This window comes from Musca vetustissima, unplaced genomic scaffold (assembly GCF_032173495.1).
Source record: "Musca vetustissima isolate MV318-11 ecotype Yass unplaced genomic scaffold, APGP_CSIRO_Mvet_v1 utg1463, whole genome shotgun sequence".
In the NCBI taxonomy this organism is placed as follows: domain Eukaryota; kingdom Metazoa; phylum Arthropoda; class Insecta; order Diptera; family Muscidae; genus Musca; species Musca vetustissima.
Window position 1 is genome coordinate 85,076 of NW_026886420.1, and position 14,564 is coordinate 99,639.

Sequence of the window (14,564 nt, forward strand, 5' to 3'; positions counted from 1 at the left end):
AATGCTGATGGCTGTCAAACAAAAGATGCAGCAAAGCAAGACAGACGGATGGATGGACAGACTGCCAGCCATCTAAGCAGCAATGAAATTAAACTATAATGAAAAAAGGATAGCCTTTGATTAATGCACTGTGGTTTTGAAGGTTGAGTGCTGCATGAAACAGGGTTAAGGGTCTGCTAACAATTTAAGTGAAATCTAAAACAAAATATCAGTAGTAGCTAAATTAACCACTTCATTGTCAAAATTTGTTTATCAGCTAATTGTGTAAAGAAAAGCTACTTCAGGAAAACTTCAAATAAGAATAAGGACCTTCGACTGGATTTTAACGGCTGAAAATAAAATTGCCATCAAATATTTGGGCTGTTCTGGGCTGACTTAAGGGTGAGACAATTGAAATTTCAACCTCAGGGAAATTATCTCACAAATTCGTTATTATTATATCCCTTAAAGGACCTTCGAATAACCTTGAAAGCTGAACAAATATTGCCACTTAACTTTTCCCATATTTTCCCACTGTACATTTTGAGTAGGATGCTGCCAAACATGCCGATGTTGATGTAGAGGACAATGACGATGATGTTTTTTGCTTCTTTTTTTTGTTGACTCGTTCGGTCGGTCGTTGGCTGTTTGCTGATGATGGTGGCGATAAAACAACATAACATTCAACACTTTGCTTAAAACGAAATTAGTTTATTTACGACGGTCTACTCCTCTCCAATAATTTTGGCATCATTGGAATGCCAAATGACTCCTTGGCGGCCACAGCTGTGCCGTCAAAGTGAAAGTGCTCCAAATTTGCCATCAAACAATCGAAATAAATGCAGAAGCCAAAGCAGAAGCTACTGTATAATATTAGAGTGCGGTCGGTCAATGGCGGGTTTTTTTCTGCTTTGGTTTTGGTGGTGGCTGATGATGCCGATGATGATGGCCGTGTGGTTGGGGATTCATGGCTAAGTGGATCTACTGCCAGACTACCATGGCTGCATTTAGTAATCTCCACATTATTAAAGTTATATTTTAGCGATGATGTTAAACACACACACACACCGACACAAAAATACTTCTCCGCTTAAAACAATTGCCGTTCATGTGGATGAGGATCAGTGATGTTGTTGCTGTTTTTTTTTCGTTTCAACTTCGAAAAAAAGTTTATTGTTTAATGCCCATTGCCGAGGATGGTGTCCATTGTGCTTAACTCAAATGAAATGGTGCTGCTCTCAAAATGTCCACCTTCTTAGACCATGTTTGTATATTTGTTGTACTTCATGCATACTGACATTTCTTGGACCATGTTTTGTTTCGTTTCGGTTGCTTGGTTGTTTTTGTTGCTGATATTCCTTTGGCTTGCAGCTAACAACATTAACATCATCACCGCCACAATTCCAAATAGCGGCACAATAAAGCTGAACAGCTACCAAGGAGTAAAAGTAGTACTTGGGCGGGAGGGGGATGGCTACTTTCAACCACACGTTTCTAAGACAGTAAGAAAAAAGGAAAACCAAAGCCATTGATCGGTCATTTATTTCTTTGTTCCACATCCACATGGAGGAGGCACAAAACATAACAACAAAGCACACAAAAAACGTAACATACCACCACCACCTCCACCATTACTCCAGTCCAATTTCAATTCCGAACATGTGGTGGCTTCATTTGATCCGCTCATCGCATGGTCGCGGTCGTATGTGATGCTGTTAGTTGTTAGACATTTTTGTTGTTGCTGTTGATGTTAAAATGCAGCTTATCCAATACATTCACCATTTGAACGGTTGTTCCGTTTTCTGCGCTCAACCCTCTCTTTCTTTTCCATACCTTTCCTCATCTTGGTATTGTTTCAAACATCATCCTTTATAGGTTTTTTGGTTTTTCTTTTTAACTTATATGGATCACCAATTTTTTCTACTCTATCTAAGCTTTTCCTTAACCATTACAACTGGCCTGGACACAACATCCGCATGTCCACCATTACGATCCAACCATTCATTTAACTGATAACGTTCAGTTGGATTTAAGCTAAGAAACGAAGTTAACAGCAACCCACAACCCAGGCTTCCTTCCATTTAAGCCAAAAATAGCCGCCATCATCATCATGACCACAACCGCCACATTGTCCGCATCAGGCCAACCACAAAAATTACACAGTCTTAAAATGCTACAATTTTCCTCCAATATTGAGCTCTAAAATTGATTTCTCATTTTGTGGAAAATTTGTTAATTTTCTTTTGAAAAATATCGGTTTTTATCTGATTTGCTACGAAAAATGGCTTCGCTTTCAAAGGCTAAAAAGAGTTTTTTGAGGCAATAGAATGTTAATTATTTTTCAAGTTTCAGGGTGGGTGATAGTGTAAGGGGAGGGGAAGGTGGAAGTAAAGAACATTCCATTTCTAATTGGAAAGGTAGAGAAAAAAATAACATTTATCATAGGCTGGGAATATTTCTCCACTCTCATTTTTTAGACATACACAATCTGTTAAATAAAAAGACCGTTCGAAAATTTATGATTGTAGTCAAGTGGCTTGCCGGGCCATAGATCAGTGAATGCTACTGATAGCAGGAGTATACATTTTCCGACTTAAAATTCATTCGTCGGACAAAAGTGCTGAAACTATAATATCCAAACTTTATGCGAGGGTCAATATTGGTGGGTAGTTGTGGTTTGGGGGAATTTTTTTTTTATATTCAATATAGGTTCATGTTTCGAAAGCTCTGTATACCGACCAAAATGGCTGTAAATTAGCATTTTGTGTGACATTGCTTGGATGGATCCCCTGGTTTCTTTTAATTTCAAAATTGTCATTTATTTGGAAAATTATTTAATTTTTACAGTATACCTAATGGATACAGCATAAAATTAAACTATAAATCCAATTTTCTTATGTCATATGGCTTACAATGAAGGAGACTACGAAACTATTTTATATCTAGCGCCCCTTTTAGAATGCTAGGAGAATCCTTAAACAAACTAGTACTTATACAGAAATTCTTAAAACATTACATGCCTTAAAAATAAAAAAAAAACAAAATCGTACAATTAAATTATTTACAAATTATTTTTATTGAGCTGCGCTACATACAGGCTCAATATCGGCCTCAAATCTGTGGTACTTCCGATGGCAGTACATCAGCCTTCCTTTTTTCCTTTCCTTTTTCCTTCCTTTTCCACAAACTGGCTTCTTTCCAGGAAGTTAAGGGCATATTTAATCATGCAGGCATCGATACGATTGAAGTCGTTTGTATTGTAGATGTTCCTATTAACCAGACATCTACAAATTCCATTTCTATCCCGTGGTGGTCTCATTTCTATACATGATGCCAATATATTTCCCTCTCACTTTCTAATCTTTTTCATTTGGGCTAACGATATGTCTCCCTATGCAGCAAAGGAGTACGTGATGATGGGTCGAATCACTTACTTGTATAGAAGCAACTTTACCTCCGAAGAAAGTCCTAATCGCATTCGAAAATTTGTCGAAGCTTTCATGCAGGATTATTCCAAGGAATTTCATCGTGTCTGAAATTCCTATGAATTCATGGCCAATCTTTATAGTTGGAATGTATTTTCAGGGCAAACCCAATTTTGCCCTTGAAAACCACCGATACACATTTTCCAACATTGAGTTTAAGTTCCCATTTGTTGAAGTAGTTATAAAAAATGGAATTGGCCCTGTATGTCGCATACGAATATGCCGTGCTGTTCAGACATTTTATCTTCTACTCTCACACGATCCTTAAGAAAACTTGCCATAATGCGAAGCTTTGGCATTTTAAAAAAAAGTCCACTCAAAAGCGAAGTAGCAATGGTCTCTTCCTTTAGTTTGAAGTCTTTGGAGTACATATGCCTCCGAATGCTGCCAGTGAAATACCAGAAATCCAAACTGACAATCTCTAAGCATTTGCCTTTCCTCAATAACCCGGTTGATGTGCTCCAGTAATTTCCCAACGGCTTTGCGGGGTTTTTTTGTTCTTATTTTATTCAATCCTTGATGATTGATGAAGTAATCGTCAAGGCTTTTGGTAGGCCTTGTGAAAAACTTCTCCTTCAGCGTTTAGTGACGCTGTTATTGGCTAATATTGGCTCAGGCGGTAACTTCGATGTATGATTCACCAATCAATAGTAACGACCCGGACCATTATGGAATGAATCTAACATTTCCTCCTCAAGAACTGATATAATTTACGTTATTTTCCATTCCAAAATATTGAACTCGATTTGATGTAATACACTTTTTTAAAACATATTGTTTATATATGGAAAAACGTATTTCTATTTATTATTATTTATAGATGACAGTTTTTAATTGTTGAAACAACAATTTAATTGCAGTCTAACGTAAATACTCCACAAAAGGGTGGAGTCACATTTGCAAATGCAAATTAAAAAACATTAATTAAATAAATAATTGTTTAATAGATCGATCGAGCTGATTATTATATTCTTTTTTTCAGTTTTCAGTTATTTAAATTCATCTAAAGATGTCAATCTTTGCCATAGAAGAACGATCAACACACACAAAACGTCTTTGTCAAGCGAAACCACTCAACATTTAATTCAATTATATCTTCACAATTAAACAAAACGAACGACAAAAAAACAGAAAACCATTTTAAAAATTGTCACCAATATTGGCAAATTATAATGGCCAGTCAGTCAGGCGGACAGACAGACGTACGAGAATGGAGTTTTTCTGTAATTTTGCATCTGTCTGTCCGTCTGCTTCGCCTGCCTGCATCATTGTTGACATTATTAAAACTGGTCTGCATGGCTCTCGGTCTTGTAAAACAAAATTATATTTTATATTGGGTGTAAAAAAGAAACGAATGACATGTGTAACAATTAATTTCAAATAGAATTGAATGCCTGTAAATTGTTTCAAATAATTGCGCATATACATGCATTATAAATACAAAAAAAATATGCACACAATCACATGCACATGGACATCTGTAATAGTTACAGATGCATTTATCGTATCTGGGAATATGAGGTCTTGTGCAAAGAGATGCAAGCACAAGTGTAGCGATATTTTGTTGTTTGTTTTTGTTGTCTTCAAATGGTCACAATTTCCCATAACATTTAATCTTTATCTGTGCAACAACAGCAATATTAATAATAGTATCAACAACAACAACATGAACATGAAAAAATCACACACAATTTAATACATCATTTTATAATCGAATCGAATAAAATGAATTCTTTCAACATATTTTTGCATCATTACACACACCACCAGTCCCATCCATCCGAACGAACAGCTATGCATGTACGAGTATATCTGATGTGTATTTGTATTGGCTGGTGTTCGCAATGAAAAATGCACTGAGTACAGTATTCGGATTTGTTGAGTGGAAGAGGTTGAATTGAAAAACTCGAAGAGAAGAAGAAAGACAGATATAAGAATACGTAGTTGCTCCATAACCCAAACTTTAATTTGCAGGCGCGTCGATCAATGTCAGATTTTTCCATCGAAGAATCAAGAAAAGCTCGCTTTTATATGAAATGACCTAGCAAACATAGTCGCTGCAGCTCGATACGTCTAAATATTTCAATGTCCATCTAACGGCCGTAGATCTTTGAGAATTCCTGCATCTGATCCATACCACAGTAGCAGCTGTTGGCTAACACTATCCATCTCCGATACCGTGGTATATAAACTCGTTGACTAACTCGAGCTGTAGTTTTCAAGTTCCACAATTGGTCCGAGTCTATTCGACGTCTTGTGCGTTGATACCACAGCTTGGTCGTCTCGCCATTTACTGCCAGACCCACTTTGGCAGACACCTTCTCAATTATTTCAAAGGTGGCTTTTACTCGGCGTAGGCGAGTAAACAACACATGTTACTCGCCTACGCCGTAAGAGTTCCATTTCAGTAAACCTTTGTCTCTCGTATGACCTTTTCCAGCAGGATGTTAAAAATGTCACACGAGAGGCTTCCACCTTGTCTGACTCTCGTTCGGTATTGAAGGGCTCCGACCCTTCAACCTCCATCCTGCTGACCTTGTGCCACTTAAAGTTATTCTGGGTCATCTTCTTCACCGCCACTATTTGATAAAAGAAGCTTTGCAAAATGCTCCTTCCAGATCCTCAACACGCTATCTGTATCTGTCACCATGTTTTCTTCTTCTTCTCTACAGAAGAACTAGTTGGTAAAATGTTTGAACTTCGTTCGGACTCCTGTACATATCGATTCGCTCATCTACTGGATTGAACGTGGAGACGAAGTATTTTATTCTCCTGTTAACCGTAAATCCGCAGCCAAATTCATGTCTCATTTCATGGCAGCTCTAATAAAGTGCCCTTCCAACGCATTTTTTGTATGGACACTGTTCTCCGGGCTTCGTAGTGCTCGGACCTTTATGAGAAGTAAATCGCATCCTGATTTCATTTATCGCTGTTTTGGCCACAGTTTTTTTATTGTTGAGAGATTTGCAATAACTCAGTTCGCTTCATTTCCCAACCTGCAGACTTGCTCCTTCATTCGAATTTCAATATACCTGCTTTGGGCGCCATTCTCGGCCCATTTACTTTTATGGGGATGTATAATAAAAATAGAAAAATATCTTTTCAAACTCTAAAATACCGGAATGGCAAACTTCAAGATACGGAAAATGGTCGAAGCCTGTAGTACTACAAAGTTATAGTGGATCAAATATGGTATTCTCAACGAAAAACATGTTGGGATTAATAGCCATATATGTGCAAAATTTCAAAGCTGTATCTTAAAACTTACGATCTCTATCGTAACTTCAACAGGCTAAAAAAGTATAAGGGACTCCGATAATTATTTTAAGGGGCACCGATAAATATTTCCCTCTTCCAAAAACTTTATAAATTTACCTTTTAATATCGACTGCTAATTCATCTGTTACAATACCATCACCTTATACTGTATCTCTGTACTATTTCAGTATTAATGATGCATAGTTAACTTTTCCGATGTGAGGTGAAGTAGAGTGAAGTGATATTATGACTTATTAACACAACATGAAACATCGATTATAACAAAAAAAATAATAATAAAAATACAGACGCAGAAGAAGAAGAAGAAACATGAAATGAACGACGATGTGGTCGGTCAGATATCGTATGGTGTGGTCGCCAGTCAATGGTCGGCCACCATTGCAGTCCAATGTGAATAATGAACAACATACCAAAGCTGGAGTTCAAAAAGATAACAACATGAAATGCATGAAATCAAAATTGTTTGATCTATGATCTGGTTTTCAGCGTATATTTCCTTTTCTGCTACATCTTCCAACAGACAAAGAAGAAGAAAAAACAACAACAACAATGAAAATGCAAAGAAACAAAACATTACGTCCAAGTTTACACAGGTCAATTAAAAATTAAAAAATTAATAAAAACAGATCATCTCGCAATTTTTAAATGCACACATCAACATCTTAACTTCACCACTGCCACTATTGTCCGTCTGCATGTCTGCCAGTTTTCTGTGCGCAGTAGCTACAAATTTTATAATTATATTTGTATTTGTATGCATTTACAAGACATCAACGGTGGCAACAGTTCAAACAGGTCCTTGCCATAATAATAATAATAAAAATGGTATCTCTTTCTCTCTCTCGATGTTAGTCGTCGTTGGAGTAGTTGTAAATTTAGAAGATGCAGAAAATTTTTACACGAAATTTTGTGATTTGAAACTGCTTCTGCAATACGCTGTGTTACATAGCTGGGATTGCATTGCAATGACGCTGTAACAGAAACATAAAACACACACACACAACTACAGCAAAGACATTCAATGAATGTTACGTCCAGCACATTGTGTTAGAGATCGACCACCGACTGACTGCCAGCCAGACAGACAGACTGCCGACATACCAAGAAAAAGTTAAAACATCATTTTTCTTTCATCGCAAGATGGGAAAGTGTTCGCATACATAAATTGATCGAATTTAACGATTACGCTAAAATATATGGCGAAGGAGATGATATTTCTTATAGCAGCCAGAGTTTGTGATTGTTTTTTTTTTTAGATTAGGCACAGATTTGCAGTGCTGGTATAACATGGACATTTTTGTCATAGCCATGGAATTAGGATAGGGAATACGTCTATGGGTATAATGGGATGAAGTTTCTTGTGTATGGCTTGGAGACTTTGGTGAGAATTAAGTTCCTTAGCCAACTTCATCTAGTGGCAATATCCCCACATATAAGTTTCCCACCCCCTTTTTTTGGTTATTTTGATGGTCTATGACACATTTTCAAATCGATGTAGTTGTAATTTAGCATCATTCCGGGTTACTGGAGGTTGAAAACCTCTTGAGAGAAAATATTCAATATAGATGCATGTTTTGAAGATGTCCGCCCAGTTTCGTTATATAAAATCTCCTAGCTATATTTTCGAACCTCAGCCTGTAGTGGATATTTCGTTTTATCTGAGAATAAAGAAAACTCCTTGCAATAATTTACATTGGTATTAGGAAAGCAATTTGGAGGGTATATAATGATATTTCGATGAGACATTTTTATCTATTAAAGTTATACAGCTACAACAAATTTTATGTACCTAAAAAAGTAATAAATACCTCTATTTTCCATGGTTCAAGAACAGTATTTTTTATTCCACCCATTTTTAAATGTTTGCCTCCTTACTGGTGGAACTAATTTCATTGTTTAAAATATTGATTTGAAATATCACATGGTCAGCAGCCGGTCACCTTTTGTATCTGCTAACCTACTCCATCTTATACCAGCAATCATGGACCGAACAGATTTTTCATAACATTTTATCGGTGACACTTTTTTAAAATAACCAACAAGAAAAAATTAATGCCTTGTCGTGTTCACGTTTGTTAACACTGATTTTTCAAGGATTTCAATATTTTTTTGTCGATAAAACCGTTCAGTTTCATGAAACAATGGCAACAATTAAGATGTTAACATTGTTGTTGTTTTTTCGTTGATTGTGGCTGACCTCTCATCGCTCCAGATTTTTGATTTTGAAAAGGGCAGGCATTTTAATTATGCAAGTTTGTGTCTTAAGTCTTTTGTTTGCCAACACTTTTGGAGGGAGAAAAAGAGAGAAGAAAACGTAAAAAAATTTTATGTAAAAATTTTTACAAAAAAAAGGTGGAACATTTTTTTTAAGCACAAAAATATCTGCCAATGACAATGGGTTCTAGTTGGCAGCTTTTTATACTGAAATGCGAAGTTTATATTAAGATGAAAAAAAAAATCCGCTATTGCTTTGCCAAAAGATGGACCCACAGACTACAAATTGTCTATCACATACATATAGGCAGACGCGTTGAAAAATTCGGCAAGGACCTTCATCTTTTAAAAAGGGTTTTAGTAAAGTACCTAAAACCCTTTTTAAAGAAACATTTATAAAAACATGTCGATTGGCAAGACATTGAAATGTTCGAGAACCTACTTACTAAGCTGCCTTGTGACAGCACACTTGTTCCATAAGTCGAGCTTAAAGAAGATTTCAAGGCGCGTGGGTCTTGTGCGAAGACCATGTTCCGAAATGTTGTCTTTCACTTAAAGTTTATATCGAATTCGTGGCTTTACCCTTCTGAGGCATCCTCATCCGTTCTCACAACATGACCTATCCAAAGTAGTCGCTGCAGCTCGGTACGCTTGGCAATGTCGATTTCCGAGAATATATGGTACACTCCAAGAGCTGCATCATCTGCTTGCACAAGTGCACATGCTTCTGAACCATACATCAGCACGGATAGTATCAGCGTTATGTAGATTATGAGTTTGGTCTGACGAGAGGTGGCCTTGTTTCAAACTGCTTACTTAGACCACAGTTGCATCTGTTAGTCAACACTATTCACCTTCGAATTTCAAAACTGATGTCATTATTTCATCTTCTAGTCATTTACTGCCCGACCAAATTTAGCAGACTCCTTCTCAATTTATTCAAGGGTGGCTGTTACCGCTCGCAATTTTCGACCCATTATGTCGATGTCGTCTTAGGGAGTAACATATGCTGTTTAGGGTACATAGTGCCATTTCTGTTCACATTTGCATCTCGGATGACTTTTTTCAGCAGGATTTTAAAAAAGGTCACACGAATGAATATGAATCCTCGTTCGATATTGAAGGACTCCGAGAGGTAGCCGTATTAATTTTGCATGGAGGTCATGTCAAAAAATTAATATATATTGAACATTTTGGAAATATGTTTTACACCCACCGAAAAAAGCGGCGATACGAAATGAAAAACTTGGGCCGATATATCCTATTTTCAATAAAACGTTTTAGGAGTGTGTAAAATTTGAAAGATTTGCCTTAAATATTGCGAACTGAAACATCATATCAACCGATAGTCGTGGCTAAATCGACATAGCAGATTATTCCGATCAAGAATATACGTTATTGGATTACCAGAGAATATTTAGACATGTTGCAGACGGAATGATAAATTTAATATATACCCCACTTTATGGTGGATGTTATGAAAACTATTTCTGAATACCATACTCTCAAGGATTTAACAGTTGCAGACGTTGGTTTCATATTTCAATTTCCTATTTGACAGCTTATATCTAAAATTCATACGTCCCTGTGTACCAAAACAAAACCAAAAAATCTTTGAAGAGGACCAAGTGTTGGCCTACCACTTCAGCTACTTGGCTTATCTTTACCTAACTGGCTACCTATCTACCTAAACAAACAAATGGTCAGGCAACCTGGATAACTTATGCATGGATGCAATGGCATGCAGCTGAAAGTTCACAAAAAACGAAATAATATAACAACACTCATAGCAAAAGCAACAACAACAACAAGAAATTGTAACTGTTACAGTTTGCGACATTCGTCGTTCATTCATTTTATGTTACAACAGTCAAAGCTTGTTTTTTTTATCTTGCCGTTGTTGTTGTTGCTTCTCCGTTTGTGAAAATTGAAACAATTTCCGATGTCACTCTCACTTTTTTATAAACAACAACAACGATAACAACATCAGCCTCATCACTACCAGCTGAAAAACACAACCACAGAAAATTAAAAAAAAAAATCCAGAGCAGCAACAACACCGGGACATGCAACAATTGCATAGTTATAATGGTAACAGTTGCAACATTTGTTGTTGTCCACTCTAAAGCCATTATATTGGCCAAGATAGATTTACAGCTATGCGCCACCGACATCGCATCATCGCTGCTGCTCCAGCTCCAGTTGACGTGCTTCTCTTGCAGCATCCCAACGACAAGATGAGCTGGCTGGCTGCAAAAACAGCTGCTTTAGCTGCTGAAATATGTGGCCATAGACACCCGTTGCTGGCCAGCAAAGCAATGCCTGCTGCATCTTCAGCCAAACACCATCACCACCATCTTCATCGCCAGCATCATCGTGGCTGTTGCACTATTTCGGTTTCGATTTCATTTAGAGTCGTTGATCAGACTAGAAAGAAGCGATAGCCGAGAAATGTTTGGCTTTGCTTTACTTTTTATTCCTACAAATCAAGCGAACCAAACGACCGAACGAACATCTGCATCACTTGCAGTTGCAATTGCTTTCGCACTATGCAATCTTATTTTGTTGTAGTTTTTTTTTCTGGTTGTTGTTGTTGTCGCCATCTAACCAGGGCAGTTTTCCTCCGCAAACACTTGCAAACGAAAAGAAAAGTCTCTGCTGCTCTGATCCTGTTATTGTTATGTTTTCATTGGCCTGTCTGTCCGTCCACTGCTCTCGATCACTCTTTAAATGGTGAGTTGTTTGAATGGCCAGCAACAACAGCAGCAAAAAAAGATGCTGTTGTTGTTGATGTTTTGGTCGCTGGACGTTTTTCTTTAGACGCTGATGTAACAACCATCAAAACACAGTTTAATTTTCCATTTCGGTACATGTCCACACGTACACTCCCGGTCTAATGAAATGTTATCGATGTGGTTCGGTCTTGTTCTTTAATTTGTTAGATTTGTTATTGCATGAAGATGAGTGCAGTGAAAGAAAAAAATGGACTTTAGGTAAGGTCAATGGTGATGGACAACCTAATAGAGAGGGACTCCTATGTAGACAGAATATCATACGCAACATGTAGTAAAGAAGGATTTCTATAGACAATAGGTCAATTTAAAAGCAGCCTGCCTGGCCCACACATTGACTTAATCCCGGGAAGTTTGAGGGATGAAATCGACAAAAAGGTCGTATATGAAGAGAAAAAAATTCTGATTCACTAAGAGAATACACTTGACACCTTGAAGCCATTGAAAATTATGTCAAAATATTTATTGATTGGGCCTCGAATTATTCCGCAACCACCTTATTCTCCAGATCTGTCTCCGGCGACGATTTCCTGAGCTGAAATGATCAATATTTTAGTTACCGGAAGGCCAATTTCTGGTGAAGGTAAAAGGAAGGAAGAGACCTCCATGCTCCATTTTTGAACTAAGTTGTGGAAAAAATCCCCTGTCAATCGGAGTTATCAGAAGGAATGTTTCCACATTTTCTTTTCTCCAACATGATATAAGTGTGGTAAAAATATTACGATGTGCAATATAATATCCAAAATAATATCCAATTTATCTAAATCAGGTTGTAAAGACAAGTTTCCTCCGGTTGCTGGGATATGATAGCGGGTACGGTTGGTGGTACTACAAATAACTGGGAACGTAGGATGAACAAATTGCTGGTTGTGTCGATCTGGATTAGCCATCGATCCCCTACGGATCCGGTCACTCACACTGTTTTCTATATAGGGCTCGTCGACTTTTCACGGTTAAAACAAATTTCTATAAATGCCCACGACGGCTCTTTATATCAAATCAATAAAAATCACGTATTAAATAAAAACCTACAATGGCTCTTAATTTCGGTCCCGTTTTCTTTGCATAAAGCCCTACAACGCATAAAGGACTTCAGTTTGGTTAAAATCACTGCTTTTTACTTCGGCTTGGTTAAAAGTCACCTTTATTTGAATAAAGGCCGACAAGAGCCGTCGCCCTTGTTTCGATATATTGAACGTCTATGTGATTCCACTCTTATTCTAACTGATCGAATTAAATCAATGTACTCTACGTTGTCACTCTGTTATACGAATTGTCATGACAACGCACCAACTCACACTCTGGACATACTTGCGTCAGTTTTGGCAAAAAAAAAATCCTGACCTGCTGATTTTTCTCTTCTTTTCTTATTAGTTCTTTTTGATGAATTTCGTAGATGAACTTCTGCAGTAGATATAAATATTGAAGACTTTCCAAAGACTTTATACACTTTGGTGTATATTTCTGATAAACATTTAAGACATTCTCTGCATTGAATGCCTACCAAATGTCCTGATTCAAAACACCTGTGCCCGTTGCTTCACATCATTTATATCAATTTTATATAAATGTACGATGACATTTTTGCTTTCGTTCAAAGTACACATTTTACTCTCGTTTTTCATTGTTGCAAAACAAAAACAACAACGATGAGCACGAGCACGTCCGTCGTTTTTCTTGTCGCCCGTTCATCGTCCGTTGCGGTTGATTATGCACATCTATTTAGAAAAAATATTGTATCGCTTTAGTTTTCCCTATTTGTTTGTTTTATTATTGTTGCTGTTGTTGTTGCATCGCACGATGACAACGATGTGTTCCAAAGTGGTCGCATTTTGTCTCTTAGCCATCGCCATCAACGGAGTAACCAACCAAACAACACAGCAGCATCAGCATCATTGTCGCCGCCGCCGAAGTGCAATGGACCTCAATTGGAAATGTTTGCGGTGGCAGTTTATGTTCAGTGGTTGACAGTTTTCACAAAAAGACTGGCGCTTTTTGTTTTTTATTTGCTCCGTTTGTGTAGGGATTAATGAAGTGGACTCGCAGCTGTGGGCATCTGCATAGAAGACAAAAACTAAGTCAGACCAATGGATCGTCGCCGCATATTCCCACTTTTCACCAATGGGGGATTCAGTGCAACTTGGCATGGTGCCTGTCAGGCTATGATGTCTTACAAGGAGTCCCAGAGAGTGGTGACAGAGTCACTCAGTTGCAGGAATAAAAAAACTGTTTTTTTTCTTCGTCGTTCAAACTGTTTTGCGAAATGAGACGAAACATTTGTGTATCAGAGCAGCCTCCGTTGATACATATGTTTTGAAAGGAAAGATAAATTTCAAATGGTTTCAGATTTTCGTTTTTTTTTTGTTTTTTTTTGGTTATTTTTGTATTGACAACAACAGAAATGAAATTGGGTTAGAAACATAGCTGCTGGAATGTTGACGAGTGTTTGTGTCTTAAGTCTTTTGTTTTGTTTTTTAAGTAAATCAAACTGACTTTGGATAATTAATTTCCAAAATGAAAAGGAATGCAATTCATTGGAATTCCGATTTCATTAAGGTCCGGCATTCATTCATACATTCCCTCAATACTGCAATCAATTGAAAGCGTAGGAATTTTGAGCGGAATTCTATGACAGTAATTAAATTGGAATAACAAACAACTCCAACACCTGCTAAATTAAAAACAACACCAAAGCAGTAAGCGCTTCCTCTCATTATAATTTATTGAGGAGAAGATGACCCATTCAAAGGTCAGCACTTTCATTTTTGGGAACAACACAATAAGAAGATGAAGACGAATACGACGACGATGAAGA